Genomic DNA, 19,732 nt, shown 5'->3' on the forward strand with positions numbered 1-19,732 from the left:
AAAACTCTTTCCTAGGTCATTGAAAGACACAAACTTGAATTTTTTTTTCTATTTACATATAAATTCCTTCCAATCATTCTCACAACTTGTTAATCAATTCATACAACATTTTGAAAAAATATTTGACCTCAAGTAATGTTAGCTGATCTGGTGCATTATAAACAAGTTGTGAAAGAAAAAGTGACTAGCTTTACTGGTAGCTATCAAAATTTGTTTTCTCAAATATATTATTCTCTTCTTGATGATGACGTTCAAATATTTTTATTTGAAATCTACAACCACAAATTAGAGATAGGATTGTTTTTGAAATTTCATTTACTTACATAGTTTTACACAACCCTTCATGATAATCAACTCCTAGTTAATCAAAATGAGGGTTCCTCCTCCATGACTCTAGGTGACGAATATAATATATGGCTCCTTCAACTTACCAGTCATTTAATAAAAAAAATTAAAAAATATTAAGATAAGTTCTCTTCTTCTAATGACATTCAAATGCAAGTTACACTTGCAACACCTCCTAGTATAGCCCACTATTCCTCTAGACCAAAGAATCATTAATTTTCCCTACTTTCTAAGTCCTTATATTCTATTTTGTATCAGATTCTAAACAAAAAATTGATTATAATTCCTCCCATCCATTCTGGAAATACTCCAAACATTTATCTCTTTCATTTGACCGAAAAAGCCTTTTATCAATATCACCGTGCTCTAGACATGATACTGAGCAATGTATACATCTAAGAAATGAATTCTAGGGCCTCTTTAACTCTAATATCATATAGGTGGATGGTGTGAGTGATAATAGTGTGTAAGGGGAAAAGTGAGACTAAGTATGGAAACCCTAATCCCACTCTCATACACACTAATGGAATATGAAAGAGCCTAGGGAGGTAACACACTTCGGCTAATTCTTATGAGAAAGAGAGAGCCATGTATTACCTCTTAGAGTTTCTATTCCTTTTTTGTAAATGAGAGAGAGGAATGATTCAAAAATGCAATTTAACCTAACGTGAAAGTAAGAAGTGTTGAACATAGAGTACCACTGAGAGGGGGGTGAATTAGTGGTTCCTAAGTTTTTTTCTTTTCTGAACTAACTTGAGAATATTATTTATGTACTTAATCACTTAAACAGTCAAACCGGTAATATAAGAAAGAAATCCAAAGTGACCATGCACACACAAGTAACTCACAACACCAGATTTACGATGAAAACCCAATATGGGAAAAACCTCGGTGAGAAAAGTTGTTGAAGCCTACTGCTCCAATCCAGCCTCACAGGTAAAACACAGATTTACAAAGATTTTGGGCACCAACCCGAGGAGCACTAACCCCTACACTTTTAGGGCACCAACCCAAGGAGCACCAACCCCTGCACCAAGCTTCAACTTGGTGATGTATATTAAAATACTATTTGAATACAATTAAGGCTTCTTGCCTGAAATGAATTCTGCAACTCTTGAATCAATTAACTCTTTTTCTCCCTTTCACACATAGTCTCTCAATACACTGTATCACACTAGGATGCTACCTTCTCTTACACACCTTACCGGTTAGGCTCAACTGCTTGACTATGATACTGTCGGTAGAATCCTCTCATCGGTTTTCTTGCTCGCTCACACTATAACTTGATCTGAACCCCTTCTCAAGTTTTCTCCTTGCTCACTCTAACTTCTCTCTTCTGCACAATATTCACAACAACATCATCACCTCTTTCTATCCATAGCTCCCATTTCTTATTAGATGATTTCCTGCCAAAAAGTAATTCAAAGTTTTGACGGTTAGGGTTTCGTCACCATCTACGAGGCAAACCAAATCCAATCAGATCGTGCATGATCTAATCACCTTGATGTCTATCTGTTCATCTCTGTCATTTCCATGCCTTTTAAGACATATTTTCTAGACAAGGGAAACACGATCCATTATATAGATCTACATCTATAAAACTGCTATTAATACCTTTGTTGTTTCCTTCTCGAGGTATTCTTTCAATCCGATCTTCTTGCTTTGATCTAGGTGCCAACTACTCCCCTGATCTTCCTTTGTCATTCCTTCTTCCTCAAGCCACAATCAGTCTGATGCAATCCCTTGATTTGCAGTTCCTTCATTAATGATGAATATATGTTTCATCAACCCTGTGGATGAAGCTTCACCAACCACACCCTACTTGCCACCTAAGCTTCACACTACATCACACCGATCAAGACATGACCTACCAATATGGAGTCAGTCTGGCAAACACATACTGATAAAACCCTTTTCTAGTAGAGTGTTCTTCTTCTATTGACCGGTATAGAATCTTGTATTAGTTGCACATCTTAACATTCTGCCTCTTCATCATAAACAAGCAACCATCCTCCATGCTTAATCTCCACCGGTTGACATCAATGACAACTTAGTTCCAAAATGCCAACAATCTCCCCCTTTGGCATTGATTTCAACTTCTCATAGTCCACTCCATACTGGTGCATTTCTCCCCCTTTGACATAATGACAAAAGGTACTTGCACACTCCCCCTTTGATCCATATCATGCTCCTCCTAAGCCACATAAACCTTCCTAGGTAGATGATACAACTCCCAACTTGTGTCGGAGGTACTCAAATGTGCTTATCAGTAGTGGTTTGGTGAAAATGTTTGCTACTTGTTCACTAGTAGGAACATAGTTCATTCTTACCTCTTGTCCTTCAACCTTCTCTCTGAGGAAGTGGTATTTGATTGCAATGTGTTTTGTTCTGGAATGCATGACCGAATTCTTTGCTATGTTGATTGCACTCGAATTGTCACACCGGATGAGAATGGGATCAGTGATGTCCACTTGGATATCTTTGAGAGTCTACTTCATCCAAAGCACCTAAGAGAAACATGTAGCAACAACAATGTACTCAGCTTCAACAGTAGATAGGGAGACCGAGACCTTCTTCTTGATATGCCATGAGGCCAACTAGTTGCCCAGAAAGAATGCACCACCACTTGTTCTCTTTCTATCATCAATGCATCCTTCCCAATCAGCATCAGTGTATGCTTCCAAAATAAAATTTCCCTATTTAGGATACCACAAATCATAGTTGAGCGTTCCTTGTAGATACCTAAAAATTCTGCTAACAACATTCATGTGTGACTGCTTTGGTGCAGCTTGAAATCTAGCCACCACACATACTACCTGAACAATATCTGGTCTTGAAGCAGTTAGATATAGTAGACTTCCTATCATAGATATGTACAAAGTTTGATCCACTACCAGCGATTCACCATTCTTACTCAATTTGTTGTAGTCACCATGGGAGTACTTACTAATTTGCAATGTTCTAGTTGGAATTTCTTCAGCATCTCCTTTGCATACTTGACTTGTGAGATAAAGATTCCTTTATCTTTCTGTAGTATTTGCAAGCTAAGGAAATAAGTCAATTCACCAAGCATTGACATCTCAAATTCTGAGCAGCAAACTCTTCACAGAGAGTATCCTTGTTGCCACCAAAGATGATGTCATCTACATACACAACCACAACAATCATGTGATTCCCATCTTTCCTTATGTACATATTGTTGTTAGCAGTTCCCTTTTTGAATCCCCGCTCCTTCAGATACAGATCCAATCTTGAGTACCATGCTCTGGGGGCTTGCTTTAAACCATTAGAGCTTTCTTTAACCGACATACAAATGTCTCATCATCATGCAGTAAAAATCCTTCCGGTTGCTCCATGTATACTTCTTCTTCTAAATTTCCAATTAGAAAAGTAGATTTTACATCCATTTGGTACACTTTGTAGCCCTTGTAGGCAGAGTAAACAAGAAACATCCTAATTGCTTCTAATCTAGCTACCGATGCAAATGTTTCTTCAAAGTCAATCCCTTCTACCTGAGAGTATCCTTAGCACACTAGTCTAGCCTTATGCCTCACAACCTTACCTTCTTCATTCATTTTGTTTCGGTAGACCTACTTTGTGCCAATGATGTTCTTGTCTTCCGGTCTAGGGACTAATTCCCAAGTCTTGTTCTTCTCAATCTGGTGCATTTCTTCTTCCATGACATCCATCCATTCTTGTTTCTTGCTAGCCTCAATGAAAGTTTTAGGTTCAACTTCAGTCATGAGGCATAGGTTGACTTGTTCATCATTTCGAGCAAGTCTTCTTCTAGTCTGCACACCATCACTCTTATTTCCTAGAATTTTCTATTTCGGATGGGTTAGTGCAGGATCAAGGGGGGCCAAAAAATGGCGATGTGAAAAAAATAGCCTTCCTCACTCGCCTAAAAACGTGAAAATCCGTGTTGACTTTTGCTTGGCCTGGGTGTCAGTACACCTTGGCTTGGTAATTACCTATGCAAATCGGATATCCGATTTTTATTTGTAATTTCAATTTAAAAAATATATTATATGTTATGTATTATATAATACGTATTATATAATACAATATTATATTATATAATATAATATTAAATTATATTATATATTATATAATATTGTATTATATTATATATTATAATATAATATAATATAATATTATATTATATATAATATAACATAATATTATATTATATTATATTATATATTATATAATATTGAATTATATTATATATAATATAATATTGTATTATATTATATTATATTATTTATAATACAATATTATATAATATAGTATAATATAATATAATATTATATTATATTATATTATAATATATATAATATAATACAATACGTATTATATAATATAATAATATATTATATAATATACTATTATATTATATATGTTATTTAAAAATAATTTAAGTGTTGAAATCGGATATCCGATTTTCTGAGACTTTTATATTTCGATAGTGATAGTTCCGTGAGTCATTTTTAACTCATGGGTCGCGCGAATTTGTCAAAATCCGATATCTGCTCCATCTGATATCGAGTTTTTTGACAAAAAATTGCTAAAAAATAGATTTAGAGGTAAGAATTTTGTCGTTTTGAATCGTTTTCATTCATTTTTTGTATTTTTTGTGAATGTTTATTTGATTTTTCATTGAAAATATGGTTTTTTTTCATGAAAACTAGGTTTTTTAAAAATCAAATACCTAATTGTTTAAATTTGTTAACTAAATTTAATTGTTTACATTCAATTAGGTTAAAAATGGGGGATAACAATGAAAACACTGACCAACCACAACTGCAACAACCAAACCCTCATTTGCCAAACCCCCCCTCAATTCAAGATTTGATTGCACAAAATTTGAATGAATTGAGGGGGATTGTAGAAGTATATCATAGGATCCCTTGTCTAAACCCATTGTTTGATCCTCTCACATCGATCGTAAAAAGTATGGAAACCATGACTGAGGAGCACGATGCCGCCCTTTTGTGGCGAGATTCTATGAAGGAAAAATATGCAGATGGCTTGTCATATAAGGATATCAAGGATCTTGAGATATCCAAAGCCGAAATCGCCTCATTGTTTGTCAATCCCCATACTGGTCAGCCTGTAGATCCCAAAAAAACAAAACTTTCTATCAAATGGTGCACAAATGATGGGATTGTGAAAAACTTTTGGGATCGTTGGTGGATGGTTTTCGACAAACCACCCAACAACAATCTTGATATCCCCTTCTATTTCATAAAAAAATTGTATACTGAGTTTGTTTTACAGAAACATGTGAACTACTTTGACATCCAACCTTTCTAGGGTGTAGGTTTAGGTATGCCCCAAAATAGACCTGGGGCAGTCAGAGTAGTCCAGGGCCCATATGTCCCCCCTCCTCCTGTTGATCCCCCACCTGCAGTTCAGCATCCTGATATCATTTGTGAGGCAGCTTTACGGACCATATCGACTATTCACTCTTTGAGTAGCCTTTTGGTTTCTCAGGCTGCGTCAGTAGCTCGGCCTACTTTTGATGGTAGCGGTGCATCAGGTGGTGCTAACACGTCATCCTCAGCTCCACACATATGTGTGCCCCATAGTTGTGTCATGTGTGGGCATGTATGCTTGAGTCTAGTTGGAGAGCCCATTGATCCTATTGTGGACAATGCAGATTACAAGGTGCATGAGATGCATGATGCACCAAAGGTTATTACACAGACTGGAGGATACCCTGGGGAGTCCTCACATGCTAGAGGCGAGGAGGCACCATCATCATACATTGATGATGTATTGGTAAGATTTGTGTTTTCACAGTTCATGTTATATTTTAATTAAATATTTATAAATTAGATAATATTAAGTACTAATTTTTATTTACATGGTCTATTTAATAGTTGATGACCGAGAATGAGTTGAGACAGATTTAGGAGGGCACCTTGTCGGCCATTTCATTTGGCCTCGATAGCTTGATGGTACATATATTATTGCACCTAGTCATTTGTATTTTATTGTACATACATGCTCATCATTTATATTTGTATTAATTATATTATGTAGTAACTTGCATGTATATCTTATTTTACTCTTGTAGGGCACAAGCAGCACGAGTGCAGTGCAGTGTGATCTAGGATCTGGTAGTGCAATTGGAGACAAGAGAAAGGTAATTGAATGCAAATATGATTGAATGAATAGTTTAAATAACTTATAGTGATTATACATGTCTAGACATAGATTGATAGTTTCATATACTTGTTGTGTATATATACAGAGAATCCTTGGCTTCACATCCTTGATGACTACACCCAGTATACCTGAAGAAGAAGAAGAGATGCCTCGAGTAGATGTGTGTTTATTTTATTTTTTAATTAGTAGATATAATTTGTTATTATCAGTGATAATTATATGCTAACTTGTATCAATGTCATATTTCTAAACATATGTAGGTTGTTTATGAAAATATTCAAAACATACCTCCTCTACCAAAGACATACATCAAGAGTCCTGCAAAGCTGAAGAGAAAATGTGGAGATGAGGTAAACATGAATAGTTCAATTAAATAGTTCATTTTTATGTTAACTTTTCGAATGTGAATTATATAATATAACTAATATTAATCATGGTTTGTTTTTCTTGTGCAGGATCCTTCAGAGCTGAGTAGTGTGGTGAAGAGGATCGATTTTGATGATCCATCAACAGCTTAGGATGTTATAGATAGTTTTGGGATGCTTACATGTCTAGTTGGCATGTATATTTTGTATATGGACATACATTCATGTATTTAGACATACATTTTGTTTCAGTTGGTGTTTATGCCATATTTGTGTATGGACATACATTTGTAATCATTCGACATTTTTATATATACAGAAGTTGATATTCGATCATATAAATTGTTGCTCATCTGTGTGTGGTGTTATCATGGAAATCTTTAATCTTCATTCCAATAATTAACAATGGTTAATAATGGCTATTTAATGAACAATACAATTCATTTCATTTCATCGTAAGTGTTGTTTTTATAATGAACAATATAATTCATTTAATGAACAATATAATTCATTTAATGAACAATACAATACCATTTATTTAATGAACAATACAATTCATTTAATCAACAATACAATAAAATTCATTCAATGAATAATAAAATTCATGAACAATACAATTCATTTAATGAATAATACCCTACGCATGCTCCTATTTTGCCCCCCCACTCGATCGAACGCTCGGGGTCATACCCTATCGGTGTCGTCCCTTGAGCGCCCTAAGTGCTCAAAATTATCAAACACATACGTGCCCTAACTTGGAATCTATGGCACCTGTGAACAATCCGTTTGAACCTACGGGGCCATGAGAGGGGTCCCTACAAAAGCCTATCTTGGTTTTTCAAGTTTCCATACGGTTTTATTAGGGCAGCAATTTTTTGGTTGGCAAAAAATCGTCAGTCTCACTCAATGGAATGTTGTCGCGTGGCCAATTTCTCATTCAGCTCATCGTGATGATGAATCATCAACTTCGACATGTCCAGTTAGGCATAATTACCCTACGCATGCTCCTGTTTTGCCCCCCCACTTGATAGAACGCTCGGGGTCATACCCTAGCGGCGTCATCACTTGAGCGCCCTAAGTGCTCAAAATTGTCAAACTTTGATGGGCCCTAACTCGGAATCTATTGCACCTGTGAATGATCCATTTGAACCTACAGGGCCACGAGAGGGGTCCCTACAAAAGCCTATCTCGGTATTTCAAGTTTCCCTACGGTTTTATTAGGGCAGCAATTTTTCGGTTGGCAAAAAAATCCTCAGTCTCACTCAATGGAATGTTGTCGCCTGGTTGATTTCTCGTTCAACTCGTCACGATGACAAACTGTCGGCTCCGACATGTCCAGTTAGGCATAATTACCCTACACATGCTCTTTTTTTGCCCCTCGACTCGATCAAACGCTCGGGGTCATACCCTACCAACGTCGTCCCTTGAGCACCCTAAGTGCTCAAAATTATCAAACTTTGATGGGCCCTAACTCGGAATCTGTGGCACCTGTGAACAATCCGTCCTACAGATGTGTCCTGGCCACATGCATTTGAATCATCTTCATGATAATAAATACAACAAGACCCACAATTTAATCTCATTAATGCACAAAGGAATATGTACTATCACCAAGAGAGGGCCTCATCAATGATGAATGATCTAGCATGAACCTGTATTTTTAAGAATTGTTAGTCTACACATAAAATGCATGGATGAACATAACGGATTTATGATAATCACTTCAACTGAAATGCATGATAATAAATGAAAAGGTGGGATTATATACCATAAAAATACGTCCCTTTGAATTATATCAACAGAACCCACTATGTTGACGCAAAAATCGTAATGTGATACTGTTGTATATCATCAAAAAATACCTTCATGAGCATAAAGGTTATGGGATAATTATATCATAAAAAATTATCAAATAGTGTTCTCTAATAACAAAAATTGTAAAGCTCATCAAATGCATGATAATAAGTCGTGTTGCAAAAATACGTCCCTTCCAATTATATCGAGTGTACTCGCTATGTGCATGCAAAAACTGTGTTGCCAAAAAAAAACGTTCATCAATAGACCTGCATTTTGAACACATCCTTAATATACACGTAACAAACTTGAACATTAAGGTTTAATGATCTTTGTTTGAAATGAAATGCATGATAAAAAAATAAGGCACCATTAAAGACCTACTAATCAAGTGTGCCTGAAGGGTCATCTCTTTGTTTAAGAGTATCCAGTATTGCTTCAAGATCAGTAGTAGTCACTATCCATAGCTCTTTGGTCTTTGGTTTTGCTTGATGCTTCAACAACTTGACATTTGTAGCTATAATAAGGTGTGAATACATTATAATGGTTTTGTGTCTCTCATAGTCTTCAAATGCAGGTATGCCATTCTTTCTAATCATGTATGTTCACAACCAAGTTCCCACAACAACAACTGAACCTATAGGATATGTGAACCCATCATCATCTCTCACTGGTTGTGTTAGCTTTTGTTTTCCCTATACACATCATGCCAACCAATATTCTGATCTCTCTTCATTCCCTTGCGGTGCAACAACTGCAAAAACATGTCCTGGCTATACAAGATCTGATAGACAATCATACTCAAGTGAACTTTCCATGTCATCGTTTGATAAGGATATTGTTTGAGATAAAGGAGTTAGATAGTGGTGAACCCACGTATCAGCCCACTCACTTGACTCCCACTGATCCCAATCACACCGAAGACAACTCTGACAAAAACAAGCCAACGCTCGTGTCCAAATGGTCCATGTACTTGCATTTGAGCTGAGAAATGAATGCATCTTTGAAGAATCTTTAATTGTTTGACAATCCAATATATCTCCCACTATTCCCTCCTCAACCAACCAAAAGAATCTGCTCACTGCTGAATCAAGAGTACCTCCATGTGACAATGCTCAACTACACCAATCAACAATAGAACGTGCATCAGAGAAATTTGCACCTGAAATCCTGAATTGCTCCTTAACTAGAGCTCTCTTCAAACATGCACCTGCTCCATCATGCTCTCCCTTCCCATGCCCCACCTCAAAAAAACACCAAATATGAGGTATACGCCTCTCCACATGCATTCTAATCAACCAATAAAACATACACGCATTATTGAATTGACCCGTACAGTTATCTGACCATATTTTATGTCAGTCAATTGCAATACCTTTCTCATGCAAGAACTCAAAAAAATTCTCGAAAGAATGTTGCACATACTTGGAGGAGTGTGATCTATCATCGCTCATATAAAAATGATACTCCCTGATTATCTTCCTGTCCTCTTCTGTACTATCAGGAGCATGTCTATATTTAATGTGAACAAAAATAGCAATCTGGAGTAAATTGTAGTACTGAGATTGTACCTCATTCTGTGGTTGCAATGTATAGTTCTTTGCAAAATCAACCACCGATACAATAGTGCCAATTGAGAAAGAGTTCTTACACATCCTGAACTGTTGATCCAACCACTGAGACCTATGGGTGTGCCTTGCATACTTGTAGAAAAGATTTTCCTTAAAATCCAAAATAAAATCAGCAATACTCACTTCTCTTGAGACTAATTCGCATCTAGAACCTTCACCTCCACTCTTCAAAGTATATTTCACTGTCTCGTATCTTTTTTTCTCAACATAATTATTTCCAAACTCGTGTTCACTGCCCTCATGAAACAAACTTTGACAACCCGCCGCATTCTGAGCACTTCTCATTCAAACAATCTTTTCTATAGAAATAGCAGCCATCATCTCTAGGGCATAAAAATAGATCTTGCAAGTCTCTTGATGATCTCAGAAATAGCATTGCACCACACTCCTACAACATCTCATTAGTATGCATTGTAGAACGAATATGACATAAAAGTTCATGGTACATTGAAAACTCCACATGGTACTTGCAACAATAGGTATTGTGAATCTTAAGAGGAACACAATAAAATGGTTTCAAAGATTCAAAGGCCCTTTGTGATATTTGCAAAGTTGGATGTAATTTACAAAAAATTTTGTACAACATTGTTTGGCTTGATTCCAAGAAATGTTTGGGATGCTATGTATGGTCTTAGTTTCCGATTCTTAATTTCAAAACATCCTTTACATTGGGTGACACTCTAGAATTAGAGTGCCAAAATTGTTGAATCTCTTCCTTCATATTGTCAGTCAACTTTCTATCAACACATGGAAGCCTCCCACCAAATTCTCATGTATCTTGTTGAAGTGGATCGTCAAGTCTTTGTCTTCGTGCAAGTGCTCTATCCAAAGTTTTATGATTTATGTTAAAATCAACACAAGTTTGTCTCATTTGACGAGCCTTCCTCAATTGATTGCTTACTAAGGAGTTTGTAATCACTCTTCGAGTGGCTCTCTTATCTCTTTCTTTGGTATTCTTTCCAATAGAATTGAGAGCGTCAAATAGAGTTTTTGCAATAATAGAATTTCTCTTTGTCTTCTTGTTCATACGAATCTTCAATTTGTTTAGCAATGGTCTCATCTTTATCATCTTTAGCAATTGAACAAAGAGTTGGCATTGCTCGGTCAATGTCTTATTGCTAAAATTTTGGTTGAAAAGTTTTGTAGCCCACAACTGATTTTGGGGTTCTTGAAGGTCTTGGATTTGGAATTTTTCTTTCATCCATGAGAGGGTCTTCATTTCTAAAGTAATTAGGTGTTAGATATGGTTCACTTGGTGAGGCAATTCCACCTTCAATGTTAAATTTTTCCACATTTTCACCTCCTATGTCAAAATTTTCCACATGTTGAGCATTTTCATTATCACTTTCAACATTTTCAAAATTTTCAATATTCTCACTTTCAAAATCTACATTTTCATTCTCAATAACTTGTGGCACATTTTCAATTTAAATTTCCTCTTCAGTTGAAGTAACATTACCAATATTTAACATACCTTGTCTTCTCCTCCTATGACATTCTCTATCTCTTTCTCTATACACTTCAACTTGGTCATTTGAAATTTTTCTTTTGCGTTTAGACTTCTGATGACTACTACTCCCCATTTCCCTCCACACATATGCTCCTTCATGATTGACAATGTAAGTTTTCACTTTAAGAATCTCCCAAAAGAACTAATTTGTCTCTAGCTATCTACAACCCCATGATCATCGATAGAAAACATAGGACCCAGACTGTCAGCCATTGGAATCAACAGAATGGCCCACAAACCCTTTTTTTTTTTGTTTTTAGTACCAAAATCGGATATTCGATAAAATCCAATATCCGATTTTATCGAATATCCAATTTTAGTACAAAAATATGTGGTCCCCAAAAAAAATTCCCATTGCCGCCATTTATGAACTAAATTGCCACATATATCTGATTTTATCAGACATCCAATTTTAGTACAAAAATATGTGGTCCCCCAAAAAAATTCCCGTTGTCGCCATTTATGAACTAAACTGCCACATGGTAGAAATCTGATATCTGATTAAATCGGATATCGGATTTTATTGGTCATATTTTAGAGAGAGGGATAGGAGAGGGAGAGAGGGAGAGGGAGAGAGAGAGAGAGAGAGAGAGAGAGAGAGAGAGAGAGAGAGAGAGAGAGAGAGAGAGAGAGAGATGAGAGAGAGAGAGAGAGAGAGAGAGAGGAAGAGAGGGAGAGAGAGAGAGAGAGGGGTGAGAGAGAGGAGAGGGAGAGAGAGAGAGAGAGGAGAGAGAGAGAGAGAGAGAGAGAGAGAGAGAGAGGAGGAGAGGGAGAGAGAGAGAGAGAGAGAGGAGGAGAGAGAGAGAGAGAGAGATGGAGAGAGAGAGAGAGAGAGAGAGAGAGGAGGAGGAGAGGGAGAGGAGAGAGAGAGAGGAGGAGAGGGAGAGAGAGAGGGAGAGAGAGAGAGAGAGAGAGGAGGAGAGGGAGAGAGAGAGAGAGAGAGAGAGAGAGAGAGAGAGAGAGTAGGAGAGGAGAGAGGGAGAGAGAGAGAGAGAGGAGAGAGAGAGGAGGAGAGATATTGGGGACACCATATGACCCCTATGGACACCATATGACCCCTAATGACACCATCAGATCCCTTAAGACACCATATCATGTCGTTAGGGGTCATATTATGTCCTACGATCCCGTAAGACACAATATGACCCCTAACGACATGATTTGGTGTCTTAAGGGGTCCTATGGTGTCGTTAGGGGTCATATGGTGTCCATAGGGGTCATATCGTGTCTTGGGACACCATAGGATCCCTTAAGACACAATATGACCCCTAACGACACAATATTACCCAAAGCGACCCAATATGGTGTAATTAGGGGTCATATGGTGTCCTAAGAGGTCATAAGGGTTCATGGGAGACCATATGACCATGGTGTCCATAGGGGTCATATGGTGTCCCATGAACCCTTATGACCTCTTAGGACACCATATGACCCCTAATTACACCATATTGGGTCGGTTTGGGTCATATTGTGTCGGTAAGGGTCATATTGTGTCTTAAGGGTCATAGGTCATATGGTGTCCCATGAACCCTTATGACCTCTTAGGACACCATATGACCCCTAATTACACCATATTGGGTCGGTTTGGGTCATATTGTGTCGGTAAGGGTCATATTGTGTCTTAAGGGTCATATGGTGTCCCATAGGGGTCATATGGTGTCCCATGAACCCTTATGACCTCTTAGGACACCATATGACCCCTAATTCATAGGGGTCATATGGTGTCCCATGAACCCTTATGACCTCTTAGGACACCATATGACTCCCAATTACACCATATTGGGTCGCTTTGGGTCATATTGTGTTGTTAGGGGTCATATTGTGTCTTAAGGGGTCCTATTGTGTCCCAAGACACCATATGACCCCTATGGACGCCATATGACCCCTAACAACACCATAGGACCCCTTAAGACACCAAATCATGTTGTTAGGGGTCATATTGTCATTAGGGATCATATTGTGTCATACGGGGTTGTAGGACACAATATGACCCCTAACGACATGATTTGGTGTCTTAAGGGGTCCCATGGTGTCGTTAGGGATCATATGGTGTCCATAGGGGTCATATAGTGTCTTGGGACACCATTGGACCCCTTAAGACACAATATGACCCCTAACGACACAATATGACCCAAAGCGACCCAATATGGTGTCATTAGGGGTCATATGGTGTCTTAAGGGGTCCTATGGTGTCCCAAGACACCATATGACCCCTATGGACACCATATGACCCCTAACGACACCATAGGACCCCTTAAGACACCAAATCATGTTGTTAAGGGTCATATTGTGTCCTACGACCCCGTAGGACACAATATGACCCCTAATGACATGATTTGGTGTCTTAAGGGGTCCTATGGTGTCGTTAGGGGTCATATGGTGTCCATAGGGGTCATATGGTGTCTTGGGACACCATAGGACCCCTTAAGACACAATATGACCCCTAAGAACACAATATGACCCAAAGCGACCCAATATGGTGTCATTAGGGGTCATATGGTGTCCTAAGAGGTCATAAGGGTTCATGGGACACCATATGACCCCTATGGACACCATATGACCCTTAATGACACCATCAGACCCCTTAAGACACCAAATCATGTCGTTAGGGGTCATATTGTGTCCTATGACCCCGTAAGACACAATATGACCCCTAATGTTATGATTTGGTGTCTTAAGGGGTCCTATGGTGTTGTTAGGGATCATATGGTGTCTTGTGACACCATAAGACCGCTGAAGACACCAAATTGTGTCATTAGGGGTAATATTGTGTCGTACGACCCCGTAAGACACAATATGACCCCTAACGACATGATTTGGTGTTGTTAGGGGTCATATTGTGTCCTACGACCCCGTAAGACATAACTATCATTAGGGGTCATAGTTATGGGTCGTAAGACACAATATCACCCCTAATGACATGATTTGGTGTCTTAAGGGGTCTTATGGTGTCCCAAGACACCATATGACCACTAACGACCCCATAGGTCCCCTTAAGACACCAAATTGTGTCGTTAGGGGTCATATGGTCTCTCTCTCTCTCTCTCTCTCTCTCTTCCAATCCTTCCTTCTCTCTCTCTCTCTCTCTCTCCCTCTCTCTCTCTCCCTCTCCTCCTCTCTCTCTCTCTCTCTCTCTCTCTCTCTCTCTCTCTCTCTCTCTCTCTCTCTCCCCCTCTCTCCCTCTCCTCCCCCTCTCTCTCTCTCTCTCTCTCTCTCTCTCTCTCTCTCTCTCTCTCTCTCTCTCTCTCTCTCCCTCTCCCTCTCCCTCTCCTTCTCTCCCTCTTTAAAATATGACTAACAAAATCCGATATTCGATTTAATCAGATATTGGATTTCTGCCACATAATCGGATATCAGATTTCTGCCATGTGGCAGTTTACTTCATAAATGGCGACAAAGGGAAATTCATCAGGGCCCACAAATTTTTGTACAAAAATTGGATATCGGATAAAATCTGATATCTGATTTTATCTGATATCCGATTTTTGTACTCAAATTTTTGAATTTCAAATTTCGGCTCAGGAATCCTTTGGTATTAGGCTTGGAAGTTACAAGCCTAGAAAGTCAACTGAAAAAATGTGTTTTTCAATATTCCTTGGTTTTCCAAACTTTACACTAGTGGCTAACGACTTTTTTTGTAGCCAAAATTGATAAAACAAAAAGGGTTTTTTAAGGACGGTCCCAGCTTTCCAACAATATAAGGCTTGTCTTATTTCGATTTTAGTAAATAATTATTTTTTATTTTCTAATTGAATTCTGACAATAGTCCTAATTGATATACTGATTGAAAAACACTCATAACTTTCAAACGGTATAACATTTTTTGAAACCAAAACATGCGTCACATCCTATGCTTTGTCTACTATAGGGAAAAATTAAAAAAAATTAAATTTCATAAGGTTTTGACCAAGTTAAGGTGGTCAGACGTAGGAGTTTTTGAATTTCTGAAAAGCTGTAGTAAAAAAATCATAAATAATTATTTAATTCATAAAAAATTAAAAAAAAATATGTGTCACATTCAGACATGAGTCTAATACTTATATTATAAATATTATAAAAAAATATTAAGATTTGATTGTGATTAGGATGGTTAGACATACATCTACTTCTTATTTTTTTCCTGAAATTTTAGTACCACTGCATTGAAATTTGAAATTTTCATCAAATAGGATTTTTTTTTTCCAAAAAACAACTAGTAGCCTAGAAACTACATTCAATTTTCTATATATTCTCTTCTTACATATTTTAAAAATAATGTTCACAACTTATTCAAATTTTCATGTCAAGTTGCATAACTCTGATTTTTCTGAAATTTCATTGCCACTTAAGGGCCTGTGCACATACCCGGATGATTCAACTATACATATCGGTTGGTAACCTTTTGAGGTGCTGCCTCTGGTTCAGTGTCAAATTGAACTTCATTATTTTCATCATCAGAATCATCATACCAGTTAATGTGTGGTTGATATCCTTTGTGCATATCCTCATCAACTCTTACATGCACACTTTCAACAATTCTTCTTAGTCTTTTATTGTAGCATTTGTAGGTTTTGTTGTTAGATGAGTAACCAAGGAAGATCCCTTCATCACTTTTAGAGTCAAATCTTCCCAAACCATCCATATCTTTCTTAATGAAGCACTTGCTTCCAAAAAATTTGAAATATTTGACTAATGGCTTCTGGTCATACCATAATTCATAAGGTGTCATCTTGTTGTTTGTTATTAACTGAACCCAGTTCAAGGTGTATGCAACCATATGAACAAATTCTTTCCAGTAGGTATCCGACAGACTAGCCTCATTCAACATAGTTCTAACCATCTCCTTGACTGTCATGTTCTTCCTTTCTACCAGACCATTTTGCTATGGTGTTCTAGGAGCAGAGTATTGCCTTCTAATTCCATGTTTTTGACAATAATCTTCAAATTTATTTGATGTGAACTCTCCACCCCTATCTGATCTTAGACATTTTAATTTGTACCCACTTTCCTTTTCCACCATCTTCTGAAAGAATTTGAGTCTTTCAAATGCTTGTGATTTATCTCGTAGAAAGGTGACCCATGTCATCCTTTAGTAGTCATCAATGAAGAGCATAAAGTATCTTTCACCAGCAAGTGCTCTTGTTCTAGTTGGACCACACAGATCTGTATGCACAATTTCAAGTGGCTTTGAGGTGTTGTGCTCCTTTGTCCTGAAACTTACTCTTGTTTGTTTGCCTTTTACACATTCATCACAAAATGTGTTTACTGGCTTGATGATGGGTGGAATATTCCTTACACACCCCTTTTTGCTTATTGCAACTAAGCTATCAAAATTTATGTGGCCTAATCTTCTGTGCCACAACCAACTTTCATCAACTTGTCCTAACATACATTGGGACTCATAGCATTCCTTCAACTTATAAACATTTCCATCAGTTCTCTTTCCTTCTGCCACAACTTTACCAGTACTGTCTTTCTTTATCTGACAACCGATTGAGTCAAAGGTGAATTTGTAACCTTTGTCGCAATATGACTCACACTTAGCAAATTATGTTTGAGGCCTTCCACATAATATATATCAGGTACATTCAATTTTCCATCATTTCTTAGTGTTCCTTTTCCCTTTATTTTGATGGAGGAATTGTCTCCAAACCTTACCGATCCACCATTCCAATCTTCAATTTTAATGAATTTTATTTTGTCACCAGTCATATGGTTTGAGAAACCACTATCTACCACCCATATATTTTTCCTTTCAACATGCAAGGCAGTCTACACTATGAGACTTGATTGTTCCTTTTCCTTTTCTTTCTCAACCCAAACCAGTTTGATTTCCTTCTTCTTGTCAGCTGTTATATTCTTCTCAGGTTCAAATATCGATCTTTGATCAGGATTTTCCTTCACTTGCTTGATCTTCTTGTTTTTACATAATTTGGCTATGTGTCCAAATTTTTGACAGTTATAGCATTTTATGTTTTCAATAAAGGAAGCATCCTTAAAGCTATTATAGGATATCGATTGGTTCTTCCTACAATCAAAACTCTTATGTCAATATCCATTGCATTGATAGAAAACAACATTCATATCTCGGAATGCATTAAACGAATTTGTACTTTCAAAATTCATAGAAGGCTTATTGTTTAACCTACAGTCAGCTATTTTGTGCCCAAATTTATTACACCGGTGACAATAACCATGAAAATTTGATACATATCGGTCCTGTTATCTTGGTCCTGAATGGAACTGCCTCATTGGGGGTCTTCCATTCATGTTGTTGAATCTGGTGAATCCTTCTCGGTCAATCCTATTATTCCTCCTTGGATCTACAAATTTGTGCATCAAATGTGACCTTTGGTTCATTTCTATATACCTGTTTGGATGCCGATTTCCAATAGCATCTGCATATGTCTTTTTGTCGGTTTCCTTTCCAATAGTGAATGTCTTCTTTTCTTCACCTTCAATTGAAGAAGTGAATATTATCTCTTTGTCGGATTTACCTTTCTGGGTTGAACCTTGACCAACTTCAAAGCCTAAGCCTCCTGTGTCTTTGGATTGCTTTTGTTTTCTTAACATCTTATCCAAAGCCTCAGTGCTGCCTTCATACTTGCTTCTTATTTTTATTTCTTCCTTTCTTTCTTCAATCTCCTTTCTGAGCTTTATTATTTCTGCTTCTAGCTCTTGATGCTCCTCTTCTTTCTTTGTCAAATCAAGGGTTGTAGCTTCATTGATCCTCTTAGTTTCTTCCAGCTGCAGCTTCAAGTCAGATATGATTTGACCAGACTCTTCTAGAGATTTCTTCAAGAGATCTTGTTCATCTACTACACCAAGCTTAACTCTCTTGATTTCTCTTCTTGTTTTACTTAATTCTTCAAGTGCATTGATAAGTTCACTCTCCAAATCCACTTTAGCCTCAACATCCTCTTCTTCCTCATCTTCAACAATAGGTCTATCAAATGCCATTAAAAGATTTACTTTTTTTTGTGGTTCTCATGGTCATCATCTTCTGATGCATCCTCATCATCTATTGTGTCATCCTCAATGGTATATAAGTTGTTTTGGTTTCGGTAGTCTCTTCTTCCCTGCCGATAGTCATTCTTAACTCTGTCTTTTTTGGTAGATCTTCTGAACTCTCTTGACTCATCTCCACTAATTTATTTGTGAGGACAGCTTGTAGTGAAGTGTCCTACCTTCCCACAGTTGAAGAAATTAAGTGGTAGCTTTCCTTTGTACCATCGTGATCCTCTTTTGAGCTTCCTGACAAAGTTTGCTACTTCGGAATCAGAGTCTTCACTGGATTCTTTATGAGTAACAACTTCTTTCCCCTTTTTGGTGGTGTTGAAAGCAACTTCTTTTCTTGAGGAAGTCTCACTGGTTGTTCTCATCTCATAGGCTGTCAAGGAACCAAATAGTTCATCCATAGTAAAAGTCTTTAGATACTTGGCTTCTTCTATGGCTGACACCTTAGTATCATATTTGGGAGTGAGAGATCTAAGTATATTTTTGAAAAGAATTTCATCTACAATCTCTTCACCAAGTCCTCTAATAGTATTCATGGTTTCATCAAATCTGTGAAGGTAATCTGCAATTTTTTCATCATCTTTCATTTTGATGCTTTCAAGTTGGCTCCTTAGACTTTGTAGTTTGGCTTCCTTGACCTTTACATCTCCCTCAAACAACCTCTTCAATTTGTCCCATGTCTCCTTTGCTGAAACATAGTGCATGACATTGACAAATTCATTATCGAACAATCAACTCAAGATGGCATGTTTACCCTTTGCATTATTTTCATACTCCTTCTTTGCATCCGGATTAGTGGGAGGAGTATTAGGAATGACATACCCATTCTTGACTGAAATCCATACATCAAAGCCAAGAGATGAAATATATGTCTCCATTCTTCTGATCCAGACGACATAGTTAGATCCATCAAACAA

The 19,732-nt window shown here is 37.4% G+C and overlaps 1 long non-coding RNA gene across 1 annotated transcript; it reads left to right on the forward strand.

Annotated features, from left to right (window-relative positions):
- Positions 1-6,226: 6,226 nt before the first annotated feature.
- Positions 6,227-6,679, forward strand: LOC131874774 (uncharacterized). The gene is made up of 3 exons (XR_009372146.1): positions 6,227-6,308; positions 6,428-6,496; positions 6,605-6,679. It is a non-coding gene; the product is annotated as an uncharacterized LOC131874774 (long non-coding RNA).
- The last annotated feature ends 13,053 nt before the right edge of the window (positions 6,680-19,732 follow it).

This window comes from Cryptomeria japonica, chromosome 4 (genome assembly GCF_030272615.1).
Source record: "Cryptomeria japonica chromosome 4, Sugi_1.0, whole genome shotgun sequence".
Lineage (NCBI taxonomy): Eukaryota > Viridiplantae > Streptophyta > Pinopsida > Cupressales > Cupressaceae > Cryptomeria > Cryptomeria japonica.